Source organism: Phocoena sinus, chromosome 5, assembly GCF_008692025.1.
Source record: "Phocoena sinus isolate mPhoSin1 chromosome 5, mPhoSin1.pri, whole genome shotgun sequence".
Taxonomy (NCBI): domain Eukaryota; kingdom Metazoa; phylum Chordata; class Mammalia; order Artiodactyla; family Phocoenidae; genus Phocoena; species Phocoena sinus.
The window spans coordinates 48,720,451-48,743,988 of record NC_045767.1 but is presented as its reverse complement, the minus strand read 5'-3'; positions in this window follow the sequence as shown (position 1 = coordinate 48,743,988).

Here is a 23,538-nt window from a genome sequence, read left to right as displayed (position 1 = left end):
TGGATAGACCTAGAGTCTGTCATACAGAGTGAAGTAAGTCAGAAAGAAAAAGACAAATACCGTATGCTAACACGTATATATGGAATTTAAAGGAAAAAAATGTCATGAAGAACCTAGGGATAAGACAGGAATAGAGGCGCAGACCTACTGGAGAACGGACTTGAGGATATGGGGAGGGGGAAGGGTGAGTTTTGACAGGGCGAGAGAGAGTCATGGACATATACACACTAACAAACGTAGTAAGGTAGATAGCTAGGGGGAAGCAGCCGCAAGGCACAGGGATATTAGCTCGGGGCTTTGGGACAGCCTGGAGGGGTGGGAGGGGGAGAGTGGGAGGGAGGGAGACGCAAGAGGGAAGACACATGGGAGCATATGTATATGTATAGCTGATTCACTTTGTTATAAAGCAGAAACTAACACACCATTGTAAAGCAATTATACCCCAATAAAGATGTTAAAAAAAATAATAATAATATTGTGACATGGAAATATATGGTAACTAGACTCATAGTGGTGATCATTTTGTAATGTATAAGAATATCAAATCACTATGTCATATATCTGAAACTAATATAATATTGTAAGTCAATTGTATTTCAATAACAACAACAACATAAAAGAGTAGACTGCATATCAATGACAGTATCAGTGATCTGCCTTCTGAAAGGAAAATTAATTTCTGAGTGTGAAATTAGTGGCATCAGAAAGGAAGATGTATCTCTTCATTTGACGTAGTAGAGCTTTGAAAAGTTTGCAAACTGAAGACACAGTTCCTTCATTTATAAAGGATGCTCACTTCAAATATTGTCTTCAATATCTTAATGTATGAGCCATTATGGTTTTTGTTTTCTATAAAAAGTTCCCTAATTACCTTCTCAAAAGTCAGTGAGCTCTTCAATGAATGTTCTTTCCTCAGTATAGCATGCATATGATGTAAGTAGACATTTTGACTTTTATATGTCTATTTTGTCAAGTATCATACTGGAATTACAAAATAATGACACAAAAGCAGAACCATGTGAATTGACATTCTTATTAGAGCTTCTAAATAAGAGTTTGTATTGTTTAGAAGATTTAATTTTCCCTCCACTCAAGAAATAACTTTTCCTTCCATAGTTTTAACAAAATTTAGAACTGTTTGGAGAGTAATTGTTTGGTATTACAAAAAATACCATCAAGGTTAATGGCAGTTGACCTCAGTTGGATTTCATTCCTTGTGCCATGACAGGATATAATAACCCTACAATAGTTAATAATGTTTTGAGATTAACTGTAGATATATACAAGAAAATGAATATAGCCACTAATGGGAATTTTAATTTTAGAACTTAAAATACTGATACCTGTGGCAATTACATTTGTACTTTTTAAAAATTCTGTTTCTGAAACACTATCAGCTTACTATTGCCACCAGAAAACCCTCTGCAGTCAACTTTATAACATACGCCAGTGTTAACTGAGAGATCCTAGAAGTTCAGAAATGCTAACTCCAGGCAAGTCTTTGCACAGAACTAAATGCAGGCCCCACAGTGCATCATGCTTCCTTATCAAAGAGATAAGCTTCAGAGTGGACTATAGAAAACAGACTTTATGGGCAAATAATTTTAAAAAACCTACTTGATCCAACATGTGATTTAAATTAAAGTTGAACATCTAGAGGGACTTCCTGACAAGTCTGAGCCCCCCTCCTAAATAATTGCAGAGAATATTTTGTATTAATTTAGTGACACTCTTTTAAGCTTTGATTAATACTTTGTATGGGTGTTGCTTGGCTGAATGGCGGGTGGTTTAGTTTGTTTCTTGAAATTGGTACGAGTGGAAAACACCATTGGCAGCTCAAAATATGTTTATTGAACACCTATGATATGCGAAACACTGGCTCAGAAACTATGGGAATAACAAGATTAACATAAATAAAGTAAAATAAACAAAACACGTATTAATGACTTTTTATAAGATCTTGTATCTTAGGATAGACAATTCAACAAAAAGTGACTTATCACTTTAATTACGAAAGCAATTAAATAAAATTTAGAAAGCCAAGTTCAATTAAAAAGTTGTAAATACAGGGCTTCCCTGGTGGCGCAGTGGTTGAGAGTCCACCTGCCAATGCAGGGGACACGGGTTCGTGCCCTGGTCCAGGAAGATCCCACATCCCACATGCCACGGTGCGACTAGGCCCGTGAGCCATGGCTGCTGAGCCTGCGCATCCGGAGCCTGTGCTCCGTGGTGGGAGAGGCCACAACAGTGAGAGGCCCGCATACGGCAAAAACAAACAAAACAAACAAACAAACAAAAGTTGTAAATACAAGGCCTTCTGTGGATTTAAGGAAGAGAGATCTGATTGTCCAGAAGAGGAAGAGAAGGGATAGGCATTTTTTATGGAAGAGGTGAGATTTGAACTGGTTATGAAATAATTTGTAGAGTTAGACATAATACTGCATAATAGCATACACTTTTATAGTGTTTACTATGTGCCTGCTGTTCTAAGTGCTTTCACATGTATTAACTAATTGAATCTACTCAACAGCCCTACAAGGAAGGTATTATTATAATCCTCATTTTACAGACAAGGAAATAGTGGTTCAAAAGTTAACTAACTTGCCTGTGGTCACCGAATGAGCAAGTGGAAAAGCGGAGGAGCCAAGGTTCATCTCAGGCAGTCTGGGTGGGAGTAGATCCCTCTATATACTGCCACTCAGAGAAGAGAGGGAGACTTGCAGGGTGAGTTGCAGAGCACATTAGTTTTCTATTGCTGCTATAACAAATCACCACAAATTTAGTAGCTTAAAACAACACAAATTCATTATCTTACAGTTCTGCAGTTCAGAAATCTGAAATGGGTCTCATGGGCTAAAATTAAATGTTATCAGGGTGCATTCCTTTCCAGAGGCTCTATGGATGAGTATGTTTTTGCTACTTTTCCAAGCTTCCAGAGTCTGTGCCCATCCCTTGACTTATGCCTCCCTTCTATGTTCAAAGCCAATTGCATTGTTTTACCTTCTGCTTCTGCTAGCACATCTTCTTCTCTGACTCGAACTCTCCTGCCTTCCTTTTTCACTTATAAGGACTCTTGTGATTACAGTGGAGCCACCCAGATAGTCCAGAATAATCTCCTTAATTTATAGTCAGCTGATTAGCAACTGTAATTGCACCTGCAACCTTAATTCCCCCTCGCCATGTAACAACATATTCACAGGGTCTGGGAATTATGGTGTGGTAATCTTTAGAGGTTTATTATATCACCTGCTATATAAAGCATGAACTTAGGTTCATTGACAAGGAAGAGAAAGGTCTATCATGGGAAAGGCAATCCAGTTCGGCAAAATTTGAAAGGGGGCAGTTCACAAACTACTAATTCAATGAATTAATATCTCTAAATTTCTCTAAAACAATCTTTTCAGTCAGGATAATTATTTTTCCCTCCTAATTTGAAATATGTAAACTCTACAGATACCTATTAAGCATTTATTATGTACTTTGGAGGAATATAAAAGCATATGACGTGCTTATATTATAGATGGCTCAACGTTTAAAAATTTAAGTGAGTCAGTTGTGCGAGATGCCAAAGGGAGTCTCAGTTGTGTTGGTAAAATCATGGAAAGTTCAGAAAGATGGCCTTGTTGTGTGGTCTCTGAAGAGTCTTCAATAAGGTACACTCTTCTTTCCGGCCTCAGCCGTAAGAAATCACAGAAGTAAGGAGTAAAGATGAAAGTCAAACCATGATTAGGTTAGGGCACATGACTTACAAATATGGGTATGTGGAACTGCTAATATGAACCACAACTTAATCTGGACTGGGGCATTTTGTTCTCCAGAGGGCAGGCTCCTACACAACCTACAGATCTAGAGTATGGAGAAAAAGAGGAGAGACCATGCTCTCCATAGGCAGGTTGCTTCCTAATGGAGGAGTAACTCTGCCCATGTAACTTTTCCCAGTTTCACCAAAGAAACCATTCATCTCCCCGAGGGCAGAGTGTATAAAGGGAGAGAGAGAAGCCGGAAGTGTCACACTAGGGGAATTTTCTCTTCCTGGCAGGACATACGAGAAGTAGGAAGAAGCATTTCCCCGTAACACACCTCAAGTTGCTACTGGCCCAAAGTAAATTCATCATTTCACTATATACTTAGTTTCCCAAACTAGACACTTGAGAATCATCTTCAACTCTTTTTCCTCAGTAATTGACTCATTCCAGTCAATCACAAAGTGTGACCTTTTCTCAAAAGAATTCCATCTGCCCTATCTCTCCTATCATGTGTCCTTATTTTACTGAAATAACTTTCACTAATGTCCTAATGTCATACTCTCCACTCTACCATATTCCCTCCTGATAAATGTATCTAGAATCTAAATATACCCAACCACCTTATTTCCAGAGTCCCCATGAATGACTTCTTTTAATCTCTAAGACTCATAATAAGAATCCTCTAAGTATACTTTCTGATATTTAGGTTTTGTGAGGTTCCCCCTTCTATGCTACTATGGCATCTTAGTCTAGTTCTAAAATTTCACTAGTTTTATTACATTTTAATCAATAATATATGCCCTACTCTAAATTTGAGGTTAACAATTATGATGATTATAATATTATTATATTATGATAAAAAAAAGAATGGCTCCCATATAGAGAGTAACTTATTCTTTATAATCTTGTGTTTTTCTGAATAGTGTTAAGCACATTTCTTATAAGAGACAATGAATTCTTAACAAGAATCCTGAGAAATAAATATTGCTTTGTCCATTTCACCCATGAGGAAACTGAAGGCATTATAATTACTTAGAGTCACATAACTACTAAGTAACAAATCTGGAGTTTAAGCTCACAAAACTCTGATTACAAAACATGTGAATTTTGGCTTTGTGGTGCTTATCTAAATACTAGCAGAAAAATGGGTCAAGTAGTAAAAACAATGTTTTTTGAACTTTCGGTTAACTGGCAAAGGGACCCTTGTGACATTAAGCTTTGTTATGTAACTGCCAGGGCCTCTGGTCTATAAATGAGAAGGCTAGACTAGATGATTTCCAAGATCCCAGTGGTAACTTCCTCAACGATGTGCACTTTTTCTTAAAATGAGATAAAAGAACTTTACAGAATTTTCCAAGAATAAAAACTTCCTAATCAAAGCCTCCTGTCTTAGTCCCGTGGGGATCCAATCCATGTGTGAAACAGGTTAACACTCCAACACAAGTTAACCCTTCTGACCCTCCTGATTTACTTTGAGGCAATGGATACCAAAAGGTTGATGCCAACACAACTTAAGTAAATGGTGGAATAAAACTCAAATACTTAAAAAAAACACAAACTATTCTACTCAGTAGACGGTGAAAACTCACTCTCAGATTCAAAATGTATGGGAACTGCTTTGGATGGTCCTTTAATTCACCACTACTGTTTACTCTATCAACAAGATATCTCAGTAGCTGTCAGAGTCCAGATATGTTGAATGGCTTTATCATTTGGGGTCATAATATGGGCATCTTTGGTCTTGTTCTCTGTACTTTTTTAATTTTGTAGAGCTAAAGAGTTATAATAAGCCTAGAAAAATCCTTTAGTCGATTAACAATTATTCTTTGAGCACCTGTTATATGCCTATGTTTTCTAAATGCTAAAGGTGGAACAGAAACACATGAGACTTGGTCCTTTGCTGAGAAGTTACAAGCTAGCATGGGTGAGAAGATACCCATGACACAGTTAGAAAACAAAACAAGTTACGAAACAATACAATAATATATAATTGAATGCCTAATTTTGTGGTACAGTTTATAAGAGCAATAAGATTTCAGAAAAGGGTGAGAGTAGAGTGGGCTGGAATTGTCAGAGAAAGTTCATGAGGGAGGTGAGGATATCGGTAGGATCTTGAAGAATGGGTAGGAAGAAGTGAAGGGGAATAATGGCATGGGAAGCACAGGGTATATTTAAGAGACTGGCCTCATAGGAATAGATGTCTCATGTTGGAATGAAATGGGATTAAAGTGGACTCTTTTCCTTCTCCTTCTTCATGTGTGTCTTTAAACTCCATTGGATAACAAATCTAATTTTAAATTTCCAGAAAAATAAATCTCATAATTAATTTCCTTGTTTTATATAATTACATGCAATTCTTTATCACATCTTTGTGTATGTTACATCACAGTCTTACAAAATAAACTCAAAATTATTGAATCTATTATATTTGCTTTGTCTGCACTTGTAATTGCTGATATGTTCTTCCTTGAGCATATTTTTTTCTTTCCATTCTGCTGAATAAGGAGAATATTTGCAAGTATTTGAGTAATAATGATGGAGGTGAAAATAACGTTTTACACTTATAAGTAGCTTAACAACTTATGAAATATTTGCACATATGTTATCTCATTTGATCCTTAACAATAATAACCTTGAGAAATAAGCAAAGCAGGTATTATCACCACTCTTTTACAGATTTGGAAGTTAAGTGCCTGGTTCTAAGAAAAACAGCAAGACATTAGAAGAACCAGGACTCTTAAATCTTCTGCCAGAACTCAGGAACATGTCTCCAACTGGAATATTTTCATGCAATATTGCAATATAGACAGTAAAAACAAATTTAGCATATTCTCTAACTTCTACCTGGTTTCAGTATAACCTAGGCATTTATATGATTTTTGATAACTTAATGACCATTGTATTCATATGAAGAAAGATTAATCTTTAAAAATATGCATATTTGGCACAAAGATCAGTACCATGAACAAACTGACCAGATACAATTGGATAGGGCACTTCTTTGTCCTACTTTCTTGTAAGTGCAGTGGGGTTAATACCAGCCTTTTGTAATGATCTAATAGAGCAAAGAATAGAAACACACATTGAAAAGAGGTAACATTTGCTCTATAACTTCTAACTTCTTCTTCCAGAAAGAAGGATTACATGTACATTCCTCTATTCCTCCTGCTAGGTACAGTTGAAAACTCTGGAATACACACGCACACACACATATAAAACAAATGTAAGACGATTCTAATAGATGTAGAGTAGAAAGCACACCAGCTACTAGGACCACAGGACAGTGAGGAACCCAGCAACTTGGAACCACCAATAGGTGCAGACAAAAGAAGCCCAAAGCAAAGCCTGCTCTCGTTAGCCAAGGAACCAGGATGGGGCACCCAAGCAGAACAGAATTTCAGGCAATAGTTCTACTCCAGCCAAACACCACCAAAAAACACTGTGACCCTGCTCCCAACCCTGTCATCAAAGAACTAGTGGAGAGTCTAGACTTCTACTCTCACCAGGCTGTAACAAGTCACCCCAGCACACCAAGGTGATGTTACAGGAGGCCCAGCAGGGGACCCCAGCCTGCACAGTGACTGTGGAGACAACATGGGGAGCCTGGACATCCAGTACCACCTGGCCAAAAAATGCTAATGGAAGAAACTAAAGAAGATCTAAATAAATGGAGAGGCATGCACACTGGGAGGAACTCAGCACAGCAAAAATGTCAGTTCTGCCCAAGTTGACATATAGGCTTAACACAATTTCTCTTAAGAATCCCAGCAAGGTATTTGTACACAAAGGCAAGATCATTCTAAAATTTATATAGGAAGCCAAAGAAACTACAGTGGTTAAGATCATTTTGCAAAAGGAAGAATAAAGTAGATGGAATCATTCTACCTGACTTCAAGACTTATTTTATAGCAATGGTAATCAAGACTCTGTGGTATTGGCAGAAAGATAGACACACAAATCAATGGAACAGAATAGAGAACCCAAAAATAGACCCGTACAAGTATGCTCAAGTGATTTTTCACAGAAGTACAAAAGCAATTTTTATAGAGGAAGAATCATCTTTTCAAAATATATTGGAGAAATCAGACAACAGTAAGCAAAAAAAAAAAAAAAAAAAAAGGAGGGAAGAAAGAACCTCAACTTAAACTTTATAAAAATTAATTTAAAATAGACCATAGATTTAAATGTAAAACAAAAACTATAAAACTCTTAGGAGTCAGCATAGGAGAAAATCTTCAGAACCTATGAGTTCTTAGATGTGATCCATAAAAGAAAAAACAATCAGTAAATAAACTTCATCAAAATTAAACAAATTTTGCTCTGTGAAAATCCCTAAGAGGAACAAAAGGCAAGCAGAAGGCTGGAAGAAAATATTTGGCAACCACATATCTGATGAAGGACATTTCTAGAATACATAAAGAAATCTCAGAATTCAACAGTAAAAACAAAAGAAACAAACAGTGCAATTAGAAAATGGGCAAAAGACGTAAAGAGGTATTTCACCAAAAAGAATATACGGGTGGCAAATAAGCACAAGAAAAGATGATCAATATCACCAGCCATTAGGAAAATATAACTAAGATGACAACGAAATACCACTACACACCTATTAGAGCAGCTAAAGTAAAACATAGGGCCTATAGGAGTGAAAACTAGTACAGCCACCCTAAAAACTAGTTAGGCAGTTTCTTGGAAAACTGAACATATAGTTACCATTCAACCCCGCAATTGCACTCCTGAACATTTATCCCAGAGGGAAAAAACACTTGTGTCCACACGAGTTTGTACATGATTGTTCATAACAGCTTTATTTTTAACAGCCCAAAACTGGCAGTGATCAAATGTTCCTCTTTAGGTGAGTGGCTAAACAAACTGTGTTATATCCATTCCATGGAATTCTGCTCAGCAATAAGAGGAACACACTACCAATATATACCACAACTAGGAAGAATCTCAAGGGCATTATGTTGAATGAGAAAACAATCTCTGTTGAATGAGAAAACAATCTCAAAAGGTCGTACACAGTATGATTCCATTTATATAACATTCTCTAAAAGACAAATTACACAGGTGGACAACTGGTCGGTGATTGTCTGGAGTTAGGGATGGTGGAAGGGAAGGGGGTGGTGACTATTAAAAGGGTAAGGGCAGGGAAAGCTTTGTGGTTATAAAATATTTCTGTATCTTACTTGTGGGGTTTACGTGAATATCCACATGTGCTAAAATGAAACACAACTACACACATGTTACACCCATGTCAAATCCCTGTCTTGATATTAAGTGTTCTGTGAGATGTAACCATTGGGGGAAATGGGGGAGGGTACTCAGGATTTCTTTGCACTATCTTTGTAACTTCCTATGGATTTACAATTATTTCAAAATGAAAAGTTAAAAAGTTGCTCTATAACTACGTTCCTGTTTTCAGCATCTCTTTCCCATAAGCCTGATCCTGGCCAGCCAAGGTGCCCATATTGCTTCATTCGTCTTCTTCTGTACCTCTTCTCTGTAGCCCTTATGCTTCCTCCAATGTGGTATATGCTTTGTAGAGACAGGTTGGGCATTCACAGGCCTCTGCTGGGAAGAAGAGAAAGGAAGCTGCGAGAGCATGTTGAGTATCTCAGATTTTAGATTAAGGCCCTGGTTCCAAATATCCAAAATGACATTTAATGAATAACAAAATTGAGATCTTCAGTATTTTCAACAGGTTCAAATATAATATGACAAAATAAAGCCAATCCATATAAAATGCTATAGTTGGCTCCCAAAAGGCAACAGCATGAGCCCCAAAATATAGAGATGACACTACACAGCAGTCCACAAAAAAAGACTCAGATAATTTTATATTATACTTCAAGGGTAATGTGAGTCAACAGTCAAACATGAAAAATTAGGCTGCATTACTATTGATTGTTAAGTTTATATAGCAGTTATCTGTGCGTTTCACACAAAGTTATTTATTTGATTTAATCCTTATAATAAACTTGAGGCAAGTAACATTTTTATCCCCATTTCTTTGTATATATAAATTCAGACACAGAAATATTGTTTACTTGTTCCAAGTCTCACCTCTAGTAAGTGCAGATCAGCAATTCAAACCCAGGTTCAGACTCTTAGATCTTAATCACTTGATTTATTCAAAGCCATGAATCTACTATCCTGTAGTCATACATGCATCCCTTCAACAATACTTATGCGCCAAGAATTGCTCTGAATAAAATGATTAAGATTACTGCTCTCCTGGGTCTTACCTCATTAAAGAAATAGACAGTAAACAAACAAATGATAATATATTTATGGTGGCAAGTATTATAGTATTAAAATAGGGTGACATGATAGAAAGTAATGAGAGAAGCCACTTCGTATTCAGTGGCCAAGGAAGGCCTCATGAAGAGGGAACATACAAACTAAGACCTGAATGACAAGCAGGCAGCCATGCAAATATGTGGTGAAAGGGATTCCACACAAGAACAGGCAGTGAAAATGCCCTGAGATAGAATCAGCTTGGCCTGGTTGAGAAATGAGAAAAGGATAACTAAGGCCAGAGCACTGTGAGTGGTATGAGGGAGACTGAGGTAGGTGAGATTATGTAGCAACAGAGAGCAAGGAGTTAGGATTTCATTCTATTATAATGGGAAGTCTCTGGAGTGTTTCAAGCAGATGATTACTTGATCTACTTTATGCTTTCAAAAGAGCCCTTTAGGGCTTCTCTGGTGGTGCAGTGGTTGAGAGTCTGCCTGCTGATGCAGGGGACACAGGTTCGTGCCCCGGTCCGGGAAGGTCCCACATGCCGCGGAGCGGCTGGGCCCGTGAGCCATGGCCGCTGAGCCTGTGCGTCCGGAGCCTGTGCTCCGCAACGGGAGAGGCCACAACAGTGAGAGGCCCACGTACCGCAAAAAAAAAAGAGAGCCCTTTGGCTACTAAGTGGAGAATAAATTGTAAGGATGTACGAGGGGAAGAGATGGCCAGTTAAAAGCCTGTTTAGGTTGTCCAGGTGAGAGATCATTGTGATGTGGACATGAGTGGTGCCAGAGGAAATGGAGAGAAATTGGGTACAGAAGGAAGTAGCTGTCAGTTCTGCTCAGTTTTCTACTGGTCAGACCACATTCAGAGTAATGTATTCAACTCTTGGCATCATTTACTGGAAGGATAGTGACAGGATAGAGCAGGGATGAGAGCCTATTAGAATAGCCAGAGAACTTTCTGTATGTATACTATCACATTTTAAATAGTTTAACAAATAATTTATATTTTAATATAAAATTTTAACATTTTAATAAATTTAACATTAATTTTTTTTCTTTACATGAGCAACAAGCAAAACCTCCTTTTTCATAATGAAAACTATAGGCAACCAAACTTGATGAATTATGCTGATGAGACATATTATGAAAAAAGTTTGAGAAACTTCATACTAGGCCACATTCAGAGGAGATTCACCTGGATGATGAGTCGAAACTGTGTTCTGTGAAGAAAAGTTGATGAAATTGCGTGTTTAAGCTCATAAGGAGAAAACTGGGACTAAATATCTTCCTTCCAGTGTATAAGGAAAACAGGATTCTTTCATTTAGCACCAAAAGGAAGACTAAAATTTAAAGAATGGAAGCTACAGATAAGTAAGTGTCTGCTCAGCACAAGGAAAAATCTTGGGACCATTAGAATTGTCCACAATAAGGTAGATTCTTGGATATTCCCCATCAGTAGAGTTTACCCTATAAGCAATCCATAAAAGCAAGAAACAAAGCCAAGGATGGCATTCTTCTAACCCTTTGATACTAAAAAAAAAGAAGAGGTTATTAATTATTAACTTTTAATACATTTTTCCTAAACTATACTATTTTTCTTCCATATTCTTAAGAAGAATTTTACGAGTAAGCATCTTGGCAAGTGGGGACTTTATACATGCTAAAATCACAAATATTAAAATGTACTACTATTATTATTATTCCAGGGTCATGCTGAAAAGATCTATTTATGTTTTAATATGATTTAAAAAGAGTAAATTATAAGATCTATTTTAACTCATTTGATATTTACATTTACTGTTTTTAAGAATAAAATTCTAGTTATATAGATTGTGACAAATAATACAAACATAATCTCTCATTACAGTGGTAACAGTTGGTAAACCCCTTCATTATACTGTAGTTTTAACTCTCACAGTATTATGCAGTCAACAAGTTGGAAAGATAATATTAGCTGTGTTACTCACGCTTGTGGAACTTGGAAAGAATTGTTCTTTACTGGCGTATTCAGAAAATTGGTTAATAGTGAATTAAAGCAATTAAATAAGGTATTTTAGCATTTGGGACACTAGAAGCTCTGTTCTCTTGAGCTGTAAATCAAACCAATTTCCGCAGAAGATAGGTCTTGCCATGTGGATAAAATATTTGGAGGCAATTCCAATAGATCTTGATACTGTTGTCTGCCAAAATCTAGGCTCTCAAAGTGTTGTTTTCCCAAGCCCAGCGAAAGCCTGTCCGGTATTCATTTTCATGGCAGCCTCTTCGACTAGATTTGGTGCTGTGATGACTTAGGGAAGCTTAATCTTTTTAAGATGCTTGTAAGTTACCCACACACCAGTCTGCTCAGAGTGCCTCATAGACATGAAATAAGGAGTAACTGACATTAAAGGGAAGAAATGTGTGACTATGTGCTCCAGAAACAAAACATGGCCTATAAAGGCCAGGAAGTGAGTGCCCAAAACAGAGTGGACACTCGTAAATGTCTGCTGAGTGCATGAATTGAATGCATAATTGAGTTAATTAATGAGCAGGTGCTTAACGTATTTAAGATTAAACTATTGGCAGTATGGTTTTTAAATAAAAGCCATAACATTTTGAAGTGAGATGATGGCCCACACTTCGGCATTAAATTATTTCTGAAGGCATTGGTGACCACTAGTGTTGACAAATCATTCTTTTATTTATGTCGAGTTTCCTATTTTTCAATGTGCTTTCACATATGCCACCCGCTTTGTGTTTCACAACCTAGTTTGTGAGGGTCTAAGAGAAGTGTGACTTTTTCATCTTTACGTCCTCACACCCTAGCCCAATACCTAGCACCTGAGTAATACCCAATAAGTAGTGATCATAGAAACCTCAAATAACAGTTATTCAATCCTATTTGATGTTTTTCTTCATCTTAGTTTCCCATGGATTGTATTAGTCATTCCTTCTAAACTCCTCAAGGATCCCATGTTATAGCTGAGACATCTGTAGCATAAGAAGGTAAACCATATACCTAAACCACAGTGCTAGGTAGGTAACAGAAAATCCAAGATGTACACCCTGGCCTACCAGTTTCCAACTTACATACTGTTAATTGCTATGACCTAATATTGTAGTATTTTCTTTATTGTGGTGAGAGAGATATAAAAATGTCAAAGCACTATTTTTATTGGTCAGACATTGTAAACGAGTCGGTTTGAATGCTTCAACAAAAAGTTTGGAAGCCACCTGCCAGTATGATATATTTAAGAGAACAGTTCTTTTTCCAAAGCAGAAACATAAATCGTTAACTAAAAGCCATGTTTCTTGTCAGTGTATCTAATTTCGGCTTGGAAATGTTTGTATTAAAATGTGTAAAGCTGTAATGTGATAGTAAATTCCTATGACAGGCTGTCAGTATGAAATTGTTGGATTAGCAAAAGGAGAAGAAAATTACTATTTTAGTGACAATCCTTGAAATGGAAAGTAAAAAATTATACAGCTTAAGAATTAATTATGTCCAAGATTCCATTCAATTACTGTCTTCTAACTCTGAGATGTTAGTATAAATCTTTAAACTTGTAGAAATTTAAACACAAAGTAGCTTCCTTGACACTGACACTGGGATACAGGTGTTGACTTTGTATGAAGCTTAAAAATATTTCATGTTACTATAGACTCAAGAGTCATTGGACTGAGAGCATCATACCTGAATAATTCAAATCCATACTTCCTTTTCCCAAAACTATTATAGAAGTTCTTTCAAAATACTTGAAAAATTTATTGTTTTCCCTCTTTTAGGTAGCCCTAGATCTTATTTCCCAGAATCAGGACTTCTTTCCTAAAATCCTGGGATTTAGGATAAGAGTGGATCTGAACAATGTCACATCCTCTGAAATTTTTATCAATACTCAATCAAGAGTTGAATTTTCTTTATAGTTCTCTTCTGATAATCATAACACATTACAACATTAAGACATGGTGATGATGATGATGATGATAAATTTATACTTTTTAGCCGTTAAATGTCCTGGGATAAAGTAAAAAAAAATAAAAAGAGAGAATATGCACTGGCTATCAGAATCTTAGATTTTATTGGCACAATCTTTTCTGAACTCCTTGGAGTTCCTTTTCTGAACTGATCCTTGGAATTTAGGCAATATCTTATTTCATGCTTTTCTCATAAAGATTGTATTATGTTTTATTGTATTTCAATAGGATATTTTTTCTCATTAAAGACATCTGCCCCCCTTCCCCTCCCCACATTACCATGAAAAACAAAGAGATTTTTATGCTATTTAGTCAAGGGCCCTAATCTTACCTTCTTTTATATCCAAAATGTACCCTCTCTCCATCCTAGCCCCACCACCAATAACCAGGCACTGAGATTTGAAGAAGCAAGTTATCCAAATTTTACTTACTGATGGCGCTGGTTGCAATAGAGGGAATCTATAAACAACCATGTTTTCTAAAGCAATTGTTTGGGCTAAACAGAAAGAACAGAGAGAAAGCCACGCAAGTTTTTTCCAACATTGTAATCAGAGAACTGTGAGAAGGCTCAAGTGTTAAACTGTTGTAAAGTTAAGCGTAGCCTTTCATATGTTCTTGTATGCTACCACGTAATCAATGGAGTCAGTTTCTAAATCTAGACAGGTGTGTTTGCAAGTGTGAAGAGGTTAAAAAGAGGAGAGAAAAAAATAATAAGACAAGTAGTTTTTGTTTTTAATGTAAGAGCAATTAAATATTTGCCTGGATACAGGAAGGTAAAGGAGTAGGTTATTCTTAATACACAGCAAAATGCCATAAAATTTTGCTATCTCTTTTACTGTCATTGTTTCTTACACATCCAGGAATTGTTCAGAGAAAAACAGGACAAAACAAGACAGTAAGGAAAACCTTTCTTCATTCTCTCTTCTCATTTCCCCAAACTCTAAAATAACGAGAAGCTGTATCTTGTGTGTTCCTCTCCCACAGATATCTACTTTATTTTGTGATTTAAGTTTACATAGCCTATCTGGCCTCTTTGGTCTTCTTGTCCTTCAGTGTGTAATTAAAGGTGATATTATTACCTTTAGGATTTATTTTCTTTTGACTGGTGGAATATAAGAAATTTCATTTAAGAAAATAAATCAGTTTCAGGTCATTGTTTCATGTCTACCTGAGAATTACAACATATTAAAATATGAGGTTGGCGTCTCCTGCTCATTGGTATTTACCACACTTTCTATGGCACAATATAAAGGATATGGATGAAGATATTACTCAATAAGCATTGACTGAAAGAACAGGGAGTGCATCACTGAATAGTGTAAGACTGGCATGACTTGCTCCCCTGGTTCCAAATGTCAAGTAGCAGGATTTGTTTACTCATTCCAGAATTTAAAATGCTTAACCTTTATTGTGGAACAGATGATGCATTAGTTAGCTAAAGCAGCAGTAATGACATTCCACAGTTCCACAAACTGGGTGGCTTAAACAACAGAGATTTATTGTGTCACAGTTTTGGAAGCAGGTTGGTCTATCAGCAGGGTGGTTCTTCCTGAGAGCTGTGAGAGAGGATCTATTCCATGCCACTCTCCTAGCTTCTGGTAAACTCAGGCCCTCCTTATAGATGGTGTTCTTCCTGTGTCTTTATGCTTGTCTGTCTCTCTGTTCAAACGTCCTCTTTTTATAAGGATGCCGGTCGTGTTGAATTAGGGGCCCACCCCTAATCCAGTATAACCTCATCTTAACTAATTAAATTCACAACACCCATATTTCCAAATAAAATCACTTCCTGAGACACTGGGAGCTGACTTGAGGGGGACAAAATATAACCCATAACTAATGGAATATATTTTATTTACATAACATATTCCCTAAGAAGGAATAAATTATAATGGAAGGAAATATTTCCTATCCATTGTGTGTGATTTGCCTGAGGACATAGAATGATTTTCGTTACCTTGTCATCTACATCAGTTAAGAGAGGACATGTCACAAAATTAGTGCCAAGTAAAAGTTGAATGAATGAATGGGTGGATGGTGTATTACTCATCGCATTAGTTTTCTAGGGCTGCCGTAACACAATACCACAGATTGGGTGACATAAAGGACAGAAGTTTATTTTCTCACAGTTTTGGAAGCTGGATGCCAACATCAAGGTGTCCACAGGTTTGGTTTTTTCCTGAGGCCTCACTGGTTGGCTTACAGATGGCTGCCTTCTTACTGTGTTCTCACAGTCTTCCTTCTGTCTGTGTTGTCTGTGTCATATCTATCTCCTCTTCTTATAAAGACACCAGTCATACTGGATTAGATCCCAACCTGAAGATTCCATTTTAACTTAATCACCTTTATCAAGCCCTGTCTCCAAATACAGTCACATTTTGAGGTTAGAGTCTCACAATGAATTTTGGGAGGATGGAATTCAGCCCATAACACTTTTGAATAGGTGAAGCTCCTGTAACAAAAAAATCCTAAAATGTAATTGAATCAAAGGAATTAAAAGTTTATTTATCTCTCATGTAAAAATAATTCAAAAGTAGGAAGAGGTACAGAGTGATTAATAGCCTCTGCTGTATAAGGTCATCTAAACATCTAGGTTCCATTTATCCTGTTGCTTCTCCATCCCTTAAGATACGATTCTCATTGGTATAGTTGAGACCGGCTCATCACCTTGCTTTCAGTTTGCCAGGATTTAGCACTTTTGCATATATTATATTATTATAATTGTATTTTTAAAATACTGTCATAAAAAGAAAAATTATGAATGCGTAGTATAAGTCAGCAAACTATTTGTCTTACTTTTCTTACCCCAATGGGAGAGTCCAGAATTACCTAACACATTGAGTAAATATGACACTATTTCCTTTCATAATTGTTGACAAAACCCCACAATGCATGTTTAAGACTCTGAACATATTTTCTGATGGTTATTTGTTAACTATTGATGCACATGTGAAAAGCCAAATGCCAAATTATAAAAGGTTAATCTTCAAGAGAATGAAGATTGAACAGTTTCCACTCATCCATCCACTTACAATATAAGATCTAGCCACAAGTGCATCGTTCTTTTAGAAGTGTAATTTGTCTTACTGGGAAAATGTAATAATGTTAAAATCTATTTAATCATTTGAAAATATGCATATCTTCTAATAGACTTGTGATATTGGACCCAATTTTTCATTAACATATATTTCTCCACCTTTCCATAAGAAATTCTTACATTCAACCCCAAGTTTGCAATATAGTTAAGGGAAATACACAAGTAGAAAGAGATTTCTCACTCTTGTAAGGTCTAAACCAGTATTTCTGATTAATGATCATTCTTTCAAGCCATGCTTCAAGGACTCAGTCTCTTTCCACCTATTTTGTCGTCTTCCCAGGATTCAGAGTCCTTAGCTTATCCCTGCATCTGAGGGGAAAGAAAGTGGAACTTGTCCCCCTGCTTCTTAACCACTTTTGCAGTGGTAATGTAGTTCTTGACTGGACAGCTACTTCCTAGCATTGCTCTGCACTAGACAGGAGAGCATGAATATTTGGTAAAAAGGCTAATTGTCTCTGCAACAAACATTTCCTTTAAACGAACAATGCAATGACCTTATACATCTTATTGGGACTGTTTCTTAGCAGCTAGTGAAATTAACATGATTTCTTTAAAAATAAAACAGTAGTTTGTGTCCCTAATTTTGAATAGAGGAACAATTCTGAGTTAAGCCATGCAATATTATCTAGTGAAATATCTTCCTTAGTCAACCTATTATTCAGTTAATATATATTATGCATCTAATTGTTTTAAGGCTGTTATCAATCAGCTCAAATCTATGGGTAAATCAACTGTCAGAATATTTATCCAAAGCCTCTGGGGATGCATTTAGCTAATTTTATTATTTTGTTATTGTAAAAATTTTAGCAGATACCTATAATACCTGAAGAGAACACTAAAAAACTTCCAAGTTATAACTCTAAAAAATGGAACAGTATTTTTATAGTTTTCAGTGACATAATCTTACATCTTTACAGCTTCAGATTGCCTCTGTAAGACAAAATTGGTTGGGACATAAAAAATGGACCTGGCATGTGTATAATAGGATATAGTTATGTTGTATTGCAAGATAATGAGATGCAAGTGTGAGGTGTTTTTTAAGGTCAAGGACCAGTTTTTAATGAACTCTATGTCCCAGTATCTAGCACAGTGCCCGGCATTATATAATTGTTTAGTTAGATCATATTGAATGACTAAAAGAATAAATAAATTCAATAGAAAGAGGCTGATATAGATGGATAATTATCATTCATTTTATTAGGTAAACATACTTCAGTAGTTTTTACTTTTCGTTTTTTCTCCAGTTCTCTAGAATCTATAATTAATGTCATAATTTATAATTCCCCTTTTCTATTTCATAAATGCACTCTCATTAAAATCACAAAGTTCAGATCAGTAATCCAGCCCTCATCTCTGCTGTTTTGCCCAAGACTTAGGACACCCACTGCCCTTCTTTTTTTGTATGGTCCCAGGCCTCTCTTCCCCAAGTCGTCCTGGAACAGAATAGCAGCAGATTCCTACCGTGGTCCAAGAGGGTCCTAGATACTGAGGGTTTTCAGACAGCAGAACACTTAAGCAATCTGGGCAATGGAACCCCCTGTCTGTCACATAGATCAAAAATAGAATAAAAGAAATCAGTCCCTTGATTCATCTATCTCTAGTTCAATCATATACATCCTTGAACTATTAATATATTCTGGGACAATAGTCAAAATAACAAACAACTGCTGCCTCCCAACTCCAGCCATTAGATCCAACACCAACCACCAGAAATCCATTTGGCCTTACCAGTGCAAGCTTCCTGAACACCAACATTCATGCAACACGATGTTCCTTTTGCAACCATGAGGGTAAAGTTCTCCTAATCCCTAGTGTTAGGAAAAGAATTTGTTATGGAAAAAAAAAGTTTGGGTAACTGAGTTTATCAAAGGATGGATAAAATCCTTTATATATATTTAGTTCTTAACATAATTGGGCATTATGATTGGACTTCATGAGGGCTTAGTAAATGCCAGGCATGGTGCTCAACCCTTCAATATCTTGTTTAATACTCAGAGTGCTATGAGGCAGGTACCATTATTATCCCATTTACAGGTGATGAAATGAGTTGAGAAGGAGTAAGTGATATGCTCATGGATAATACTATAGAGCAGGGTTAGAAACCAGTATGTGTCTGCTCTGGAGCTTGACCCCAGTGACTCTGCTGTGCTACCCATTTAATTTCTGAACAATCACAGATTTATCTTCCTTTTGTCCATAACTTGTAAAAGACATGGGGTTGTGAACAATAAGGATAAATTTCCTTCTTGTCCAATTTGGTCTCTTCTTTCTCTTCTGTTCTAAGCCCCCAATCTTTAGACTTACCACCTACTCTTCCAAGTTATGTTTCTTGATTGGCCACTGAAAGTTTGCATCCTTCCTCTTTACTACTTAGCTAACCCCTAATTAGTCAGAGAGAAGAAATCCAGATGATCTAGGTAGGTTTTTACTTTCTTAACTCAGGTCATTGCCCTAAGATATATACCTACCTAGCCCTGACTGTCTTTATGCATACTTTTATCTCATTTCTGTTCTTTAGCTTATCTTTTCTAAAGATATATTCTGTGAATATAAAACATTATCATGATACGTTTAAATAGCATGCAATGCCTGAAACTCTTTAAATTGTTCTTTCCTGTTTGAATTGTCAATGTGACACTTTTAAAATATGCTATTGAATGAGATACACCAACATGCTACCATAATGAGAACCTCAGTTTCCAGTGTGTTCATATATTAGAGCAAGGAATGAGAGTGGACAGGATGCAGACTGACCATAGGGCACGGTGTCCAGTTCTGATGACTAACAGCCTCTAGTGCAGTGATGACATTTTGAGGAGCATGTCTATGGAAAGTGCTTTCCAAGCAATGCATTGAAACACATTAGTAAGTCATGAGAATTTTTCTGTGAAATACACCCTAAGAGAGCTAATAAAACAGATAATTCTCACCTCTAAGATAACCACTATGCTATGAGTTATTTTTGAACCATTTAAAAAAAAATTAAAGTTAATTTCAACCTTGTAGAAAAAGTCTCTTGTAAATGGAGATGCTATTGTTCGACTCTCACTAAGATTATAAGAAACAATAGTTAATCCTTTTTTATGAAAAGTGGATTTCAGTCCATATTCACCCTTTCAGAAAATTTTTGAGGTAATCAAATAGGTTTAAAAGTATTGTGTTGAGGTCTTTTTGGTTTTTTTTTGAGAAATAATTGTTACAGCTACATTTTAGGCTAACAAAGGCTTCTTTCACAAATGACAAACTGTGAAAAGCATTGCAAGTGCTTTCTCAAATAAATGCAAATAAAAAATGATTGAAAATCTACTTTGTAGCAGAACTATGTGCTTCTTTTGAATCACTAAGAATAGTCTATATGGATGATGGCAGTGTAGACAAATACACAAATCATTGCTGGTCCCTAAGTGGTTCCCTACACAGATACCCAGTGACAACAACATCCATAGGGTGAAATGCAGGAATATATTGTTAATAAGTTGTAACTAATTGCATGTGAAAATAAGTAGCCGAACAATAAATATTTTGATATCCACTGTGTATAAATTACTCTCTAGATACTGTTTGTCTTAGCCTAGGCTGTTATAGCAAAATATCATAGACCGGGTCATGCCCTCATCTCAACCTAATTACTTCCCAAAGGCCCCACCCCCTAATACCATGATATTGGGTTTAGAGCTTCAACACAGGAACTTTGAGGAAACACAAGCATTCAGTCCATAGCAATATGTCAGTACAAAAAGTCTGAGAATTTCAGCTCTCTCTCAACAGTTTATAATAACCCTCCAAGGAATTAGAGGGGTGTTAGATGTGCACTTATGGTGAACTCTGAAGGGCAGAAAATGTATAATTCCCTGGTTTCATCTTCAGTGCCAAGTACAATAATACAGAGTATGGAATAGGTGTTTGTAGGATGAATGAATGAATAATGAAGAGAGATGAGACAGACATGAACATTCAAAAATAACAGCAACATCAAAAAGAATGTCTTATGGGCAAATATATGACAATTTGTCATGCATGTGATAGAGACAGCATATTGATTTGTTCTACAAGGAACAGTTCTCCTCATGGATGTAGATAACCTCGGCTTGGCAGAGTAAAGAGGTAGATGAGTGAAGAGAAGGAATTATTAGCTGAGGAAGTTTTATGAGAATAAGCCACAAGACAGGGGATTTCAAGGTGTTTGCTGGGAATACTAACTAGCCCAAATTTACTACAAATATGGTGGGAGAAAATAATTGAGGGGATTAAATTTTATACCAAATTTTGCAAACTTAGGCCTCTAGAGTCTGCATCAGCTAAGGTATGTTTTATCTTTGTTCTGTACACGTCTAAATGTTTCTAAGTAGCTGTCAATGCATACACCTTAGAAAATTTCACACACAAATTCAGATTCTCAGCTTTGCACAAAAATTACGTGATTTAACAACATTACCCACTTGTCCAATCAGTGGAAATGAAGAAGCAGCTGCCTAGACCTCCCTCCTCTTGTTTACCATTGACCCCACTAGATCTTTTCACTCAGTTATGTTTATCTGTTTGGTCCCTTGCAGTTTGAGAGGTCTGATGAGAATGTCATTGGAGATCAGCTCTCTCTCTCTCTTTCTTTCTCCTCTTCTGGCACATGCACACAGTTAAATCACCATGAGCCTTAACTCTTCCAGCCCTAGAAGTTTGCAACTGTCCTTTCAACTCACAAGTGGGAGTGTCAAGGCAGCAATGATCACAGCTCTGAATTGCGACTCTGATTTAAGTCAGCAGAAGACCCTATTAAACCTGAGAGCGACAGAGCAGGTACAGGAAGCGTAACAATTTGGGGAAGTTAGACTTTTCGCTCCATGCTGAAATTCTGCCAAGGGATAGGGAGTTATAAAAAGAGGAATTCTATGGTCCCTCTTTTGGTGACCAACTATCTTCAGGAAATCTTTTTGCATACTTTACAATCTGAAATGCTGCTACTTCACAGCATTTAAAAATATATATTCTCAGTGGTCTAGAAGCAATAGAATTTCTCAAATTCAGTGGGATAAGGGCTCCCTTTGAGCATTTTACAAAAGGCATGGACCCTAATCCCAGAAAACTTCATACACAATTTTGCATATAATTTCAGAAGGTTCAGGGGATTCTTGGAAAGACCCTTCACTGGCATTTCAGTTGCATGTACAAATTCTAGTTTAAGGCATTTTGTTCAAGGATATTATCAAAAGAGGGTTTAAAGGATAAGCTGAGGACCTTTGGAATTCTCAGCAAAGGGCATGAGCAAGGCTCTCAGTTCTATACACTTGGAAAATAGTGAGATTTATCTAAAGTGTAAGGATTATGGATGGGAGGAGATATGATGACAATTTGATACCCTAGGAGGGGAACAGAGAAAATAGGAGAAAATGGGGATAAGACATATGGAGGAAATAGAGTCTGACTGATGTTCCCTCTATTTTCAAATCCCAATGTATTGAAGTTGTAGTTCTATCATGGAATACCCAAGATGGTCTGGAATTCCAGCAATTCTACATTGCCAATCCAACATGCAGGGCCAGTCTTTCCTGCAGTATGAACTTATTTTCTGTTTGAAAATTGCCTCTCCTTTGTGACCTGTGTCTTACTGCATGTTATAAAGCTGTGGTAGTGTACTTTTGTCAAACCTCTTACCATTGATATTAAACTGGAAGATTTTTGGAGCCAAATTAGGCTTAATCTTCCATGCATCTTCTGCAATATGCTGTACACTCTCAAGTTTTAGTAGAAGCACAGTACTTTCTATAATAAGTTAAAGATTGTAATGAAAGTTATGTTTTAGAGTCAAATGGATTTCAAATCTCAATGGAGGAGTTGTATTTTTTATTGCTACAACGTTTGAGAATGGTCAAACGTTGTCCATTATGTGTAATGTAAAAGAGAAGGAACTAAATAATATTTGGACAACATCTACACCTGTATTTTATGATTTAAAGCAATGAGATTTTTCTTTCTACAATCTGAATTTTTAGCTACATCATCGAATGACAAGTATGTGGTAGTAATATGTCATTAGGGAAAACTTAATTACCATTTTTAATTTTTAGAAAATCTGTCAATCATGAAAGCAAATGGACCTGAAAATTCAAATAACTGAAAGATACAACAGATATCTCAACAGAAAAGAATGTTTCCTGTTTATTCTTGGACTTGTCATTTATCTCACTTATCTATTAAAATTTAGACATATTCTCTTTAACACAACGAAATGCCTTGCAAAGATCTAACCTAGAAAAGGACATGCATGTGAAAAATAAGTGAAAGAAAAATGACAGATTTTGCTTTCGGTGTTCAAAGAAGCACGGCCCAAGTGCGATGTCCCACAGAGAATCGAATGTGAATAAAACATGTGCTCTGCTCCTTGAGGAGCTTCCAGGCTGGCAGAGGAGCTAATGCCTAGAAATAATTGCAATTCAGAGGGGAAAATACGGATTTCCTGATGCGTGCTCTGTAGGGCAGCTTAGGAGGAGAGAAGGGTGGTTCTAGA